At 49.9% G+C, this 12,436-nt stretch overlaps 1 protein-coding gene across 2 annotated transcripts in view; it reads right to left on the bottom strand.

Annotated features, from left to right (window-relative positions):
- Positions 1–12,436, bottom strand: part of Capzb (capping actin protein of muscle Z-line subunit beta) — a 103,424-nt gene that overhangs the window by 15,759 nt on the left and 75,229 nt on the right. The gene's annotated exons all lie outside the window — the stretch shown is intronic.

Here is a 12,436-nt window from a genome sequence, read left to right on the forward strand (position 1 = left end):
AAGCACTTTGATTGGTCTTTGTACAGTTAATGAGTCAAATAGTATTAATATTGTTTAAATGCTAACATGCTATTTCAATGAGGTGGCTCTGCCAGGGTTCCAGGCCTGCTCTCCGGCCTTGCATGTAAACAAGACTATGGGATCCAACATGGCCAAGCATGAGAGGCTGGGGGTTCTAGGAGATGCCATTAAGAGCTCTAACTTCTCTAACTTGGGGTGCTGACAATTTCAAAGGCCTCAGTTCTCTTAGGAGTGAGATGGGATCCAGGAGGGAAAGACTACCGGGCCCTTGCAGCAGAAGAACATTCCTTAAGAGAGGAAAGCACGGCTCTTCTTGGGCTTCCCAACTAGGGGAAGGGGACACAACATAGGGATCTAATCACTGCACACTGTCAGAATGGTAAGTGAGTGGCTCAGATCAGGAGACGGGGGCTCAGATCAGGAGACGGGAGCTCAGGAAGACCACAGAGATGCTATCCTGGACAAGGTTGGGCCATGAAGGGAGTAGAGTCCCAGAAAGCCTCACAGCAGACTCAATGACAGATCACCAGGGTGTGTGTGTCAGAGGAGCAAACTGGTCCCATCAGAAGTCTCAGTGGCTCTGGCTGAGGCAGAAATCATATCTGAGGAGAACAGGCCCGTGGAGTGGTCTTGTGGCTGGGATTAGAGAGATGGGGGTGAGGGGTTAAAGAAGAAGCTATAGTCCATCTGAGAAGGATGAGGTGATCACTGAATGATGGAGGCACCTCTGCACTGGAAGGGAGAAAGTGCAAGGCAGAAGCCTCAGAGGGACTGGCATTTTGCCAGTGAGACCCCAGTCACAATTATGCACCTTCGCGAGCCCATTCTACTCTTCTTAAGATCCTTGGACTGGATCCCCATTTCTCTTCTAAGTTGGGGCGATTTTCCCCTGAAAACCCCTTTCCAGCTGCACACTGTCCGTCATGCACATGCTCACAGTCAGCACTGCAGAGCAAAGAGCAGAACATAATACACTCAGAGTGACCGACTTCACAGAATTCAGAAGAGGCATTCTGGCCCTCAGAACTTTATGGAGTGTTTGATGCTGAGATGAGTGGAGGAGACCTTGGATAGAAACTCGCTTTGGGAATCTGAGCTGTAACTGTGACCCACCCAATCTGCAGCCTTGGCTAACCTGAACTGCAGATGGAATGAGGAGATGGGCCTTGAGTGGCTTTGGAAGCTGGCCCATGCTCCTGCCTCCTGGGACAGTGGCCAGGTTTGAGTACTCAAATACACCGAGTCCTGGGTCACAGCCTTTCAAAAAGGCACCAAAGGCAAGGCCAGGCCAGACTTCCTGGGAACTGACCTCCCAGCACCATCCAGGAAACCAGCTGTGATTCTAGGGTGCAGAGACATGCCTTCAGTTATAGACTCTGGTGGATTTAGATCTGAGCTATCCAGGATGCTGACCACCACAAGCTTAAGGAGGGAAGCCGCAAAGATGCCAGGTGGACTTTCCTCTGAAGCCAGATTAAGTCAAAGCAAGCCATCCAGGCATGGCTGAACACACTTATAAGCCTGTCACTCAGAAGGTTGAGGCAGGAAGGTCAAGAATTCAAGTGTTATCCAGACAACACAGCGAGACTCTGTCTGAAACAAACACAGCGTGGGGCTGGGGAGATGGCTTGATGGGTGAACAGTACTTGCGGCACAAACATAAGGATCTAATTGAATCCCCAGCACCCACATAAAAAAAGCTGGGTTTGGGCTGGTGACGTGATTTAGCAGGTGAAGGCCAAGCCTGATGACTTTAGTCCAATTCCCGGGGCCTACAGGAGGAAAGAGAGAACTGACTCCCACACTGTCCACGTGTGCACGCATACATGTACACAGGCACACATGAATGCACACACACAATAAATACATTAAAAATGTAAGTTTAAAAAGAAAAAAAGAAAAGTTGAGGCCGGATGTGGTGGTGTACTCTTTTATCCCAGCACTTGGCAGGCCAAGACAGCAAGGCCAGTTAGGTATACAGAGTGAATTCCAGTCTAGCCAAGGCTACATAGTGAGACCCTGTCTCAAAAACAAAAACAACAAAAATCGAAACAAAATGCCAAGCAAGGCTGTGTGTGCCATGCCTGCCTGTGAACTTAGGGTTGGGGGTGAAGACAGGAAGATCCTGGAAGCTCAGGACCAGCTACCCAGGCTGAAGGGCAACTTTGACAGAAATGAGGTGGGGAGCAGTCAGGGGAAGATGTCCTGAAGGGCTCTTCTGGCCTCTGCATGAGTGTGGGTACCCGCCTGCACAGGCACACATCATACACAGATACAAGAAAAGGAATCCCCAAATGCCTAAACAAAGGCAAAAAACCAAGCCAGGAATATCAATTGGTACCAACACGGTGCCAAAGACCATTTCCTTATGTGGAAATCAGCTGGTTAAAGCGTGCCTCCCAGTCTCACTCACAGAACCTGGGGCAGAGGGCGCACTCCTCAGCTTAAGAGTAGATTCATGACATACATCTCTGTCAAAAGTCTCTGCTCACACAGTTCCAGGGACAGGTGATGTGGGCCTCCCCTCTGTATGCTGTGAATATGCTTTTATGTTTTATTGCCATTGGTTAATAAAGAAGCTGCTTTCAGCCAATGGCTTAACAGAGTAAAAAGTCAGGCGGAAAATCTGAACAGAGATAGAGAGAGTAAACAGAGCCAGGAAGATACCATGTAGTTGCTGAAAGAGACAGACACCAGAGAACCTTACCGTTAAACCACGAGCCTCATGGTAATACATAAGTGAATAGAAATGAGTTAATTTAGGGTGCAAGAGTAAGCTAGAAATATGACTAAGCTATTGGCTAAAATAAACAGTTTTTTTAAAAGATTTATTTATTTATTATGTATACAGTGTTCTGTCTGTCTGTATGCTTACTGGCCATAAGAGAGCACCAGATCTCATTACAGATGGCTGTGAGCCACCATGTGGTTGCTGGGAATTGAACTCAGGACCTCTGGAAGAGCAGTCAGTGCTCTTAACCTCTGAGCCATCTCACCAACCCAACAGATTTGTAATTAATGTAGTTTCTGTGTAATTATTTCGGGTCTGGGTGGCCAGGAACGAACAAGCAATTCCTACTACAGACAGGGACTCACCATCTCCCGAGGCAAACATTTCTCTTCAAACACTGGATGTGAGTGAAGCCTCTGCCTTTTGGTGTTACCTGGGACAGGAAGGGCACACCCCTCACACATATCTGAAGATGTCCCATAAATTCCAAGAGTTCTGGCCGTTCAATCCTGCAGTGTTCCTCCTGTGACTCGGTGTTAGGTCACCATGCTCCACTGAGCTACCCCAGTGTCCTTCCTGAGGCCGGAGAATAGAAAGCTAATACCTGAGCTTTCCCTAAACCAGACCTCTGGGGAGAAGAACAGGACGTGGCTCAGCAGCTCACATCCTTGCTGTCAATATCCCTGCGCCACACACCACTTACACTGCCACACGCTGAGCCTGCAGTCACCCCAAATAACACCTGCTTTCTTAGGTGCTGCCAGCGACTTGTCTCCTACTCTGCCCTAGGCCACCCTACCACAAAGGTCTCTGTGACCTGGAATATGAGAAGAAGTGATGCAGGAGCACAGCTGTGTTCTTGGTTTCACAGACCAGGAAACTGCAAGGCCTTTCAGACAGCATACAGTGTGGGCCTAAGCAAGGAAGGCCTGCAGGGGAAACTGAGGTCAGCCTGGAAGGGCTACACTCTGGTACCTCTGTCAAGCTAAAGACAGAAAGAAGCAAGAGAAAGGAAGCTCTCAAGGCCTCTGAGAGACGGAGGGATGGCCACGGCAGGCTGGTTGCAAAGCTAGTTAAGGGCCTGGTAAAACCAGAGTGGTCTCAACTGGTAGGTGTCCTTCCTCATTTGGCGCCAGACTGGGGGTACAGTAGCTCTGAGGTTCTGAACAGCCCCCCTTGCTTCCTCAATGTCCTTCTGTCATAGACATGGTCTGTTTTGCTTCTGAGATCTCATTAAATAGGAGTACAAGACTGTGACGATGGTCACCAGGACATTTTTCACTATAATCAGCATGTGTGGACCCAGCAGGGACAAGGTCATATAGACAAAACTCATGTTTGATGACATTTTGTGGTAAGGAGAAACAACAGAGAGAGCAGAGCAGGTACCCTTCTCATATCCTTCTGAAATGAGAAGGGTACCTGCTTCCCACAGGTAGGAGCAACTCAACTTCAGCTAAGGAGTAAGGAGAGCCTCCTGTACCTAGAAAGGCAGCTGGAAAGGCCAGCTGCCTCCTGTCTGTATGACCAACATTCCTTTTGCACCCACCGGCTCCAAACTCATGATTTGAGTATTTCCTGTCAACAGCAGAACCCAGGAGTTGCCTCACATGTGCTAGTGTGAAGCCCAGAGAACTACAGATGTCCGTAACTCCAAGGGACTGGGCAATTGGCCCTCTTCTGACTGGTTATACCAGTGCAGTTTAAGGGTGCATGTGGACGTGATGTCTGGAGACAGGAGAAGGTGACGGATCAAGGGCATGGCCTTGGTGCCTGTTGCCATGCATCAGACTATTTTCTTCCGACCCCTACGTGCTCTGAATTGCCCAGAAGTCATCCCCTCAGAGACACAAAGTCCTGCTTGCTGTGAGCAGAATCCCACCTCCATGGCCCCAGGAGCTAGATTTGGTTGTAGTTGGCTGTGTTGAGATACGACGCAGAAAGCTAGTCACCCTTGTTTGTGTCAACAGCTGCTTCCGCCACAGTTTACAGAACATGTCTCAATCTGCCCGCAGACATGGGACAGGTATTCTGTGGAAATTCCTTTCAGTACACACAGGTGCAATGATCCCCTGAGCAAACATACCAATCGGCTTAGGCATGTGCAACTTCAATGCCAACAACGCTCAGAAGCGCACATCTGGACCACGGCTGTCCTTCTTTACAGCCTTTCAGTTTTTTACTTAAAGGGAAATGAAGGTGACTGGAGGGGCTGGGGATCTGGCGAAGTGTCTACACTCAACATTGCAGTAAGTGCCTCTGTTTGCACGCTCCACACAGAGATGCTGGCTCCGTGGAGTCCTAAGTCCTAAGTGACTCGCCACTCAGGACTCTTGGGTACCAACCATCTCAATTGCCCAGAGCTGCCTTTTTTGGGGAACTCGTTTTGGGCTAGAAGCTTTGAGTACATGTTTTCACCGTTAGAAAAACTGTAGAGGCTGGGGAGGTGGATCGAGTGCTTGTCAAGTAAGCATGAGGATGGGAGTTGGGATCCCCACAACCCACATAAAAAGGTCATGGCAGCGTGTGGCTGCAACTGGTGGGTGGAGACAAGACCATTCCTGGGGCTTGCTGGCCAGCCTGTCTGGCTAATCTGTGAGTTCAGGTTTATAGTGAGAGACCCTGTCTCAAAAAATAAGGTGGAGATGAACAGAAGAAAACATTCAATGTCAACCTTTGGCCTCCACACATGCACACACAGAAAGGGCACACCTGCACACACTCATACGCAAGTACACATGCATTTGCATGTGTGAGTCCCATGCAAACCAAAACTGTATGCTAGAAAGGCAGGGAATGTACCCAAGTCACAGGCTGGGAAGAAAGCAGCTGGGACAGCTGTCTGGGGTGACGTGATTAAGGCTTATATTCTGTGCCCACACCAGGCTGACTGGCCTCCTGGAACATCCCAGCTGTGGGGAGAAGCCACACATAATGTCCAGGCTGTAATACATGTACGCATGAAAACCTGCCACCATCGGGGCTGGAGAGATGGCTCAGTGGTTAAGAGCATTGCCTGCTTCTGAGTTCGGTTCCCAGCAACCACATGGTGGCTCACAACCATCTGTAATGAGGTCTGGTGCCCTCTTCTGGCCTGCAGACATACACACAGACAGAATATTGTATACATAATAAATAAATAAATAAATAAATAAATAAATAAATAAATTTTTTAAAAAAAAGAAAAAGAAAACCTGTGCCATAAGAAATCAACACAATGTCCAGGCTGTGATTACATGTACGCATGAAAACCTGCCGCCATAAGAAATCAAAGAAGGCAAGGAACCCAGAGTTGGCTCAGAAGCCAGGAGATGCCACTGGGTACTCTTACAAGGAATTTGGGAAGGAAAGCCCCCTGCTTCAGGGAGCATTGAAGGACTCTATTCTTGATCACTCGCCCCAAGCAACGGTCTGTCTGTCCATCACAGTAGCCTAGGAAGCAGCTTAGTGAGTGAGCAAAGCACTCTGGAGAGACAAAGGGCTTGACAGTGGGGAGCTAGGCCTGGCTTCCAGAGATGTTTTATTCCAGCAGAGCCACAGAAACATGAGTGTGACTGAATGCCATATGGTTACAGGAACCCAGAATTCGGGAGGAATCAGAGTCCCTGGTGCTGGCTTGGGGGGATCGTGTTCACAAGCGATCTGCCTTTCTACACACTCCTGCTTTCTATTTAGTTTTTTTAGCAGATGAAATTCAGACAGTGAACACCAAGGCAACCAATGCCCAGACTGTAGTCGTGAGAGGCCAGATAACAGGAACTGCAGTGGGTTCTCATCACTAGTCTCCTGGGCACTGCCCATCTTCCTATGTAATCAGAACAACTCAACTGCAGAGGGCCTGGGTCCTCACCTGCCCCCACCCCACACAGGCTGAGATAGTGGGAAGTTCTGTCCCCTGGAGGCAGAATGTGTTTTCAGAGCTGAAGATAGGAGTGGCACACGTTAAAACCAAATACTAATCATGTTACCAAAGTCCAAAGCAAGAGACCCCTGCAAACCTTTGGACCCAAGCAAGGAAAAGGGCACAGCCCCACATGAAGTGACAAGAGAGAGCCACTGTACCGTGCTGCTCTCGCCAGCTCTAGAATTTCTTGTACGTTCTCCATTACCTCAGGCTGACTGTGCCTCCTGCTCTTCCTCAGCTTGTTCTAGGAGCTCAGAACCCAAGACCAAGGTCCTGGGCTGACATTCCTGGTGGTGAAAAGCATAGGGTCTTGAAATACAAACCTCACTGGGGCAGATGGAGGGAAGAACCTAAGCTTGGAGCCAGTCGTTCTTCCCTAGGTCTTTCTGCTCCAGTCTCCAAGCCATATCCATGGAACTCTTCAGAACCCAACCTTGAGCATATGTGCCTATGGGGACCATGCACCTCTCCCCATAGTCTCTATCCTGATCCAGTCATGGGGAACACAACTGCCCAGAACTGCCTTTCCTACTGCCCAGAGCACAGTCATGGGCTGCCTTGCCAAGTTCACAGCTATGCAGCGCCATGACTCAAGGATATGCTAGGAGGGGCCACAAGACCCAGCACAGCCAAGGGAGAAGGCTGGGGACCCAGGTATATGGAGCTGGTTTCCCCTAACAGATACTGAGGCTTCGGGCTCTCAGAATGTGTGGCTTCTGCATAGTCCGTTCATAGAGTTTATGCTTCATTAGGGGATGGCAGACTGCTCCCGGAGTCGAAGGTCCAGCACCAGCCAGGGCTGGCCTTACCAGCAGGCTTTCTGGAGGATCACAGTCTCAAGACAGCTCTCCACCTGCACAAGACAGACCCGATAATCACCCTAGCTGCTACCCAGGTGGCCACCCTCTACAGCCTGGTCCCCTGCTGTGATTCATTCTCTGCACTTACAGGATGGTACAGGCATCTGTCCATCTGTCCTTAGTATTATCTGTGCTTCTTCAGGGCTGGTTCTGACTCTATCTTGGCTGAACCTATCCCCGCCATGGATGGTCTCTATAAGTGACTGCTGAATGGTCTCTTCAGCTGCCGTGACAGGAAGTCAGTGCCTGCCTGTGTCCTCATTGTGCCCCAAGGAAAGACTTCCTAAGAATCATTAATTCTAGTTACCAGACATTTACCTGATGCCTTGCTGTGTAGGTGTTAGCTGAGCACAGCATAGCCAGCGACACTGATGACATACCCATCAGTGGGCCAAGGTCACTCCTGGACACAGAAAAGGCATCCACATGGGTAACCGCTGCAAGCAGAGAGTGTGTGTAGCAAGAAGTCAACTTGTACGCCCGAGTCACTCAGTGGGTTAGCGCAGAAAAGAGCCAAGGACCCCCAACTCTGAGGTGACTCATTGAGAGCGGTGGGATTTCACAGTGGTTGTCTGTACCCTGGGCTGGAGAGGCCTTTCTCAGCTCAGACATGGCTTTCCAACTCTGCAGGGTTTCCCCGCCACCTCCCACTGTTCCACAGGAGTGGACACTGAATGCCTACATCCAGAAAGGGCTGTACCCCAGAACCCACAGCCCAGGGGTGATGGAGGAAGGTCATTGGCTAATAAAGGCACTGCCCTGGCCCATTTTATTGGTTAGAGGATAGGTGGGAGGAGAAAACAGGACAGAACACTGGGAGGAAGAGGAAGTGAGGTCAGAGTCTCAACAGCTCTCCTCTCGGGAGCATACGCCTGAGAGAGAGGCCATGCCCTGCTCCCGGGATGAAGCTCCGACCCAGGATGGACATAGGCTAGAATCTTCCCGGTAAGCGCACCTTGGGGTGCTACACACAGATGATTAGAAATGGGCTAAATTAATATGTGAGAATTAGCCTAGAAGAGAATGGGCCAAGCAGTGATTAAAAGAATACAGTGTCCGTGTAATTATTTCGGGGCATAAGCTAGCCGGGCAGGCGGCTGGGGTGTTGGGGACGCAGCCCCGCCGCCGCCCTTATTACTTCACAGGGGGACAAAGTTTCAGAGTTCCAGGACACCACAGTGACAAGGAACAGAAACAGCTACAGCTCTGAGATGGGTAGCAAGAGGGACAAGTAGCTGGGGAGCCAGGAAAGGCCATCTACCAAGCACCCCAGCTTCTCCTGCAGAAGCCCATGGGCTTCTGGGATGGCCATAGAACACCAGCCTTGCTCTACTTCGTAAAGTTCTTCCAGGGAAGCAGGGTTGATTAGAAAAGCGAATCACAGCTTTTGAAGATCCCCTCAGACCCCAGACGAGGAAGAACACAGGGCTCCTTCCCACCCTGATCCTGGACCCCCAGACTCTGGCCTTCATTAAGTTTTGATTTCAATCAATTGCACACCCCCTAAAATTAACTTATAAGGCCAATAAATTGCAACCGCATGTTTGAAGGTATTATCTGCTCGGAGCTAAGAGCCAGGGATCGCAGAGCACAGGGCGAGATGTCTGGTGCAGATGGGAGCAATCAGCTCTGGAGGGGAGTGGTGCCAGCCCCCTCTGCAGTTACAACATCTGGTTTGGGGCAGAACCAGAGGCTAGGCCAGAGCTAAACCAAAAGCTGAAGTAGGCCAGGTCCCTGTCTTCTCTGGGAACCTGAAAGATCAAGGTGATGAACTCGGGATCCTATCAGCCTACTGTGGTTGCTCTGGCTGGTGAGATGGCCCTGTTCCCAGCAGCAAGAAGTCACTGCCCTGCACTTCAGAGTCTACTTCATGTTCCTCCCAGAAAGACAGGTCTCAGGCCATGTAGAAGTTCTGACTGTGAACTAGACAAGGTCTGGGCCTAGAAGAGCTGACTCTGCCAGAAAAGAGTGTCCAGCAATCCATGAGTTTGCCGTCTCTGCTCCCTTCTCCAACTCCCACAGGGAGCTGCTGGTTATAACCATCACAGGCAGACACTTGGGACTTGGGGGAAAGAGATGGAACAGCTGGGATTCCAGGGCCAGGGTGGAAGTGGTGGAATCTGAGAGGACTTGGAGCAGGTGGTATTTTACAGTCTGTCCCTGAGGCAAAGCGTGCCTTGCATCCTGGGCAGCTTTACAAATCAACCCTTTATCTAAAACCTAGGCTGTCTGGGCCCTGCTATCACAGGCAATCTCCAGGAGGGGGAAAATCATTGTGATCATTTCTGTCTACAATAGCAAAGAAGAAAGGAAATAAATGGGGGGGGGGGAGATGGAGAAGTACAGTGAGGAGGGGGGCAGGGAGCAGGAAAAGCAGGAACCAAGGGACTTCAAAGGCAGTCAGGCAGGACCCCAGCTTGGCTCCTTGGATCCTACTTGCCCTTGTTCACCTTGGGGACTGCCAGTACTTTATCCCTAATTGAGAAATGTTCACAGGCCTGCATGTGAGCTACGTCCCGTGGGAGTTATAAGCCAGAGGGGCCTGCATGGCAGCCACCCTGGCCCCAGCCGCCACTCCGACCAGACGGACCCCATGTGCGGGTGATTAACTCCAGTTCCCTGCAAAGTCAAAGTCTTTACAGATCCAGGATCAAAGCTGGGGCCTGAAGATAGAATCTAGTCTCTCCTTGGATCTCACGGCAGAGAACCCTCAGGGAGGAACTGAGCATGTCCCGTCTCAGAAAGGGCTGGTATGGGCTGAGGCAGCCCCATACACTCCCTCTCCCTCTGTCATCTTCTAAGGAAAACTAGCAATAAAGACAAGGTCAGAGCAGGCAACCATGACCACATGCATGCACTGATAAGTTGTACACCTGGTCTCATGGCAACAAGGCCATGACATCTAAGCCCCTGCATTTTGTTTGCAATGTGTGTCAAAACCTTGCTCATAGCAGGTTCAGTGTGGCCTTCCCTGTGTAAGGGAGGGTTAGTCCGGGAACATGAGGCTATCTGAAGAGTCACAACTGCACAGTGCTCCTTCTCTATGAGGAGACCAGAACTCTGCCTGTATGACGCCTGGAAGTTCCTCATAGGATAGGTAAGGTGATTGAAGCCTTGAGCACAGATTAACATGGCCTCTACTCTGTGACTTACCATGACCCAAGAATTCTGAACTACTGGAGACTATCAGAAGTTAGAGGTGGGCTGTCTGTCACACGCCCCACACAGCACTTTCAGTCACCCGGCCTTCCAGATCTATCCAGGTTAGTTTACATTAACTTGGCTCAAAATAGTCAACTGAAGAAGAGGAAACCTCAGTTGAGGAATTGCCTCATCAGACTGCCTGTGGGCAAATCTGTGGAGTGGTTGGAGGGCCTGGCCACTGTAGGAAATGCCACCCTTCAGAAGGTGGTCCTAGATTATAAGAAAGGTAACTGAGCAAGCCATGAAAATCAAGCCAGTACACAGCACTCCTCCATGAGCTCCTAATTCTTCCCTCAGTGAGTAACTTCAACCCATAAGACAGACAAACCCGTTCCTCCCCGAGTTGGCTTTAGTCAGTATTTTATCACAGCAGCAGAAAGCAGAGACGAACAGAATGCTTTCATCCCCCTAGTTCTGCCACGTTCTAGCTGTGAACATGGATGAGCTACTTTGTACTTCTGAACGTGTCAACTCATTTCTAGGAGGGGATGGTCCCTAACGGAGGTGAACACACTCCCTGGTCACCAGAAGTGCTGTCCTACTGTCAATATGACTGCAACATGAAACTGGCTCCACTTGGCACTCCGGCTGAAGAGCTCGCTTATTTGAAGCTGTTTCTGGTGGCAAGGTGACATCAGAGAATGAAAAGCTACAAATAAATGACAGAGCTGGTTGTCAGCACTGCCAGGAGGAGCAATCGATCCCACAGGGTGGCAAAACGGGAGATGCAAGACCCATTAGATACAAACGCCCATCTTAACTGTGAGAAGTAACATTTGTGCAAATGTCAAGAGAAAGGAGATTTGAATCACCACTCTCTGTGGGCATGCCCTGTGAGTCGTGGGGGCCTCAGTCTCTGTGTTTTCCTCCAAGGGACCTTGTAACTTAGGTAAAAGGCATTATATGGCTAGAGAGATGGCTCAGCAGTCAAGAGCACTGGCTGCTCTTCTAGAGGACACACACTCAATTCCCAGCACCCATATATATGACAGCTTACGTAAAACCTCACTATATGAGACATGAAGATAGCCACTATACAGACAAGCATGTGGGGGCCACTAAAGTGTTTGGGACCATGGGCTGATAGCTTCCTGATACAACCTGTATCGGGCTGAGAAGCAACCCTTTCCTCCCAAATGTGAATCGGGGAGACCAGTCCACAGTCTGAATGCTGGAGCCCAGAGCCTCTCTTCTAACTACGGGGTCACCATTTCTCTCATTTCCATTTTTCTGCCTCCATGCTAGACCAGGGTGGAGTCTAGTAGAGATGGAGGCTGAGTCCCACCCACCTCAGAGTTTTACATATTGTAAGGTGATACAAAAAGGCAAAACCAAGATCAGCCTTCTGTGGCTGGCAAGTCCAATGTGGTCACTATCTGTCCCTTCACGGGAGTGTGCCAACCCTTGTTCTGGGATGTGTATGTGGGGAGGGGGGCTGTACTAACTTCCGATTGCGTATCTCTAGTATAGTACCTAACGTGAAATGAGATTCTGATTAAACAAAAAGCCTTGAAGAGTAACAGCTAAATGACTCAGTATGGCAAAATTTGAGCAAAAAGCAACAGAAACAAGCATACCAAAATGTTTTCCTGTGCCGGTGCCCTGGCCAGCTTTGGACTCAGAGATGTTCACCTGGCCTCAAGGGAGGAGGCGTGGCTGGTGAGATGCTGGCTGTGCAAGCTTGACAACCTGGGTTTCAATCTCCAGCACTCATGT

The sequence above is a fragment of the Microtus oregoni genome, unplaced genomic scaffold, assembly GCF_018167655.1.
Source record: "Microtus oregoni isolate MIOR12 unplaced genomic scaffold, Mior012 000005F_ref0000423, whole genome shotgun sequence".
In the NCBI taxonomy this organism is placed as follows: domain Eukaryota; kingdom Metazoa; phylum Chordata; class Mammalia; order Rodentia; family Cricetidae; genus Microtus; species Microtus oregoni.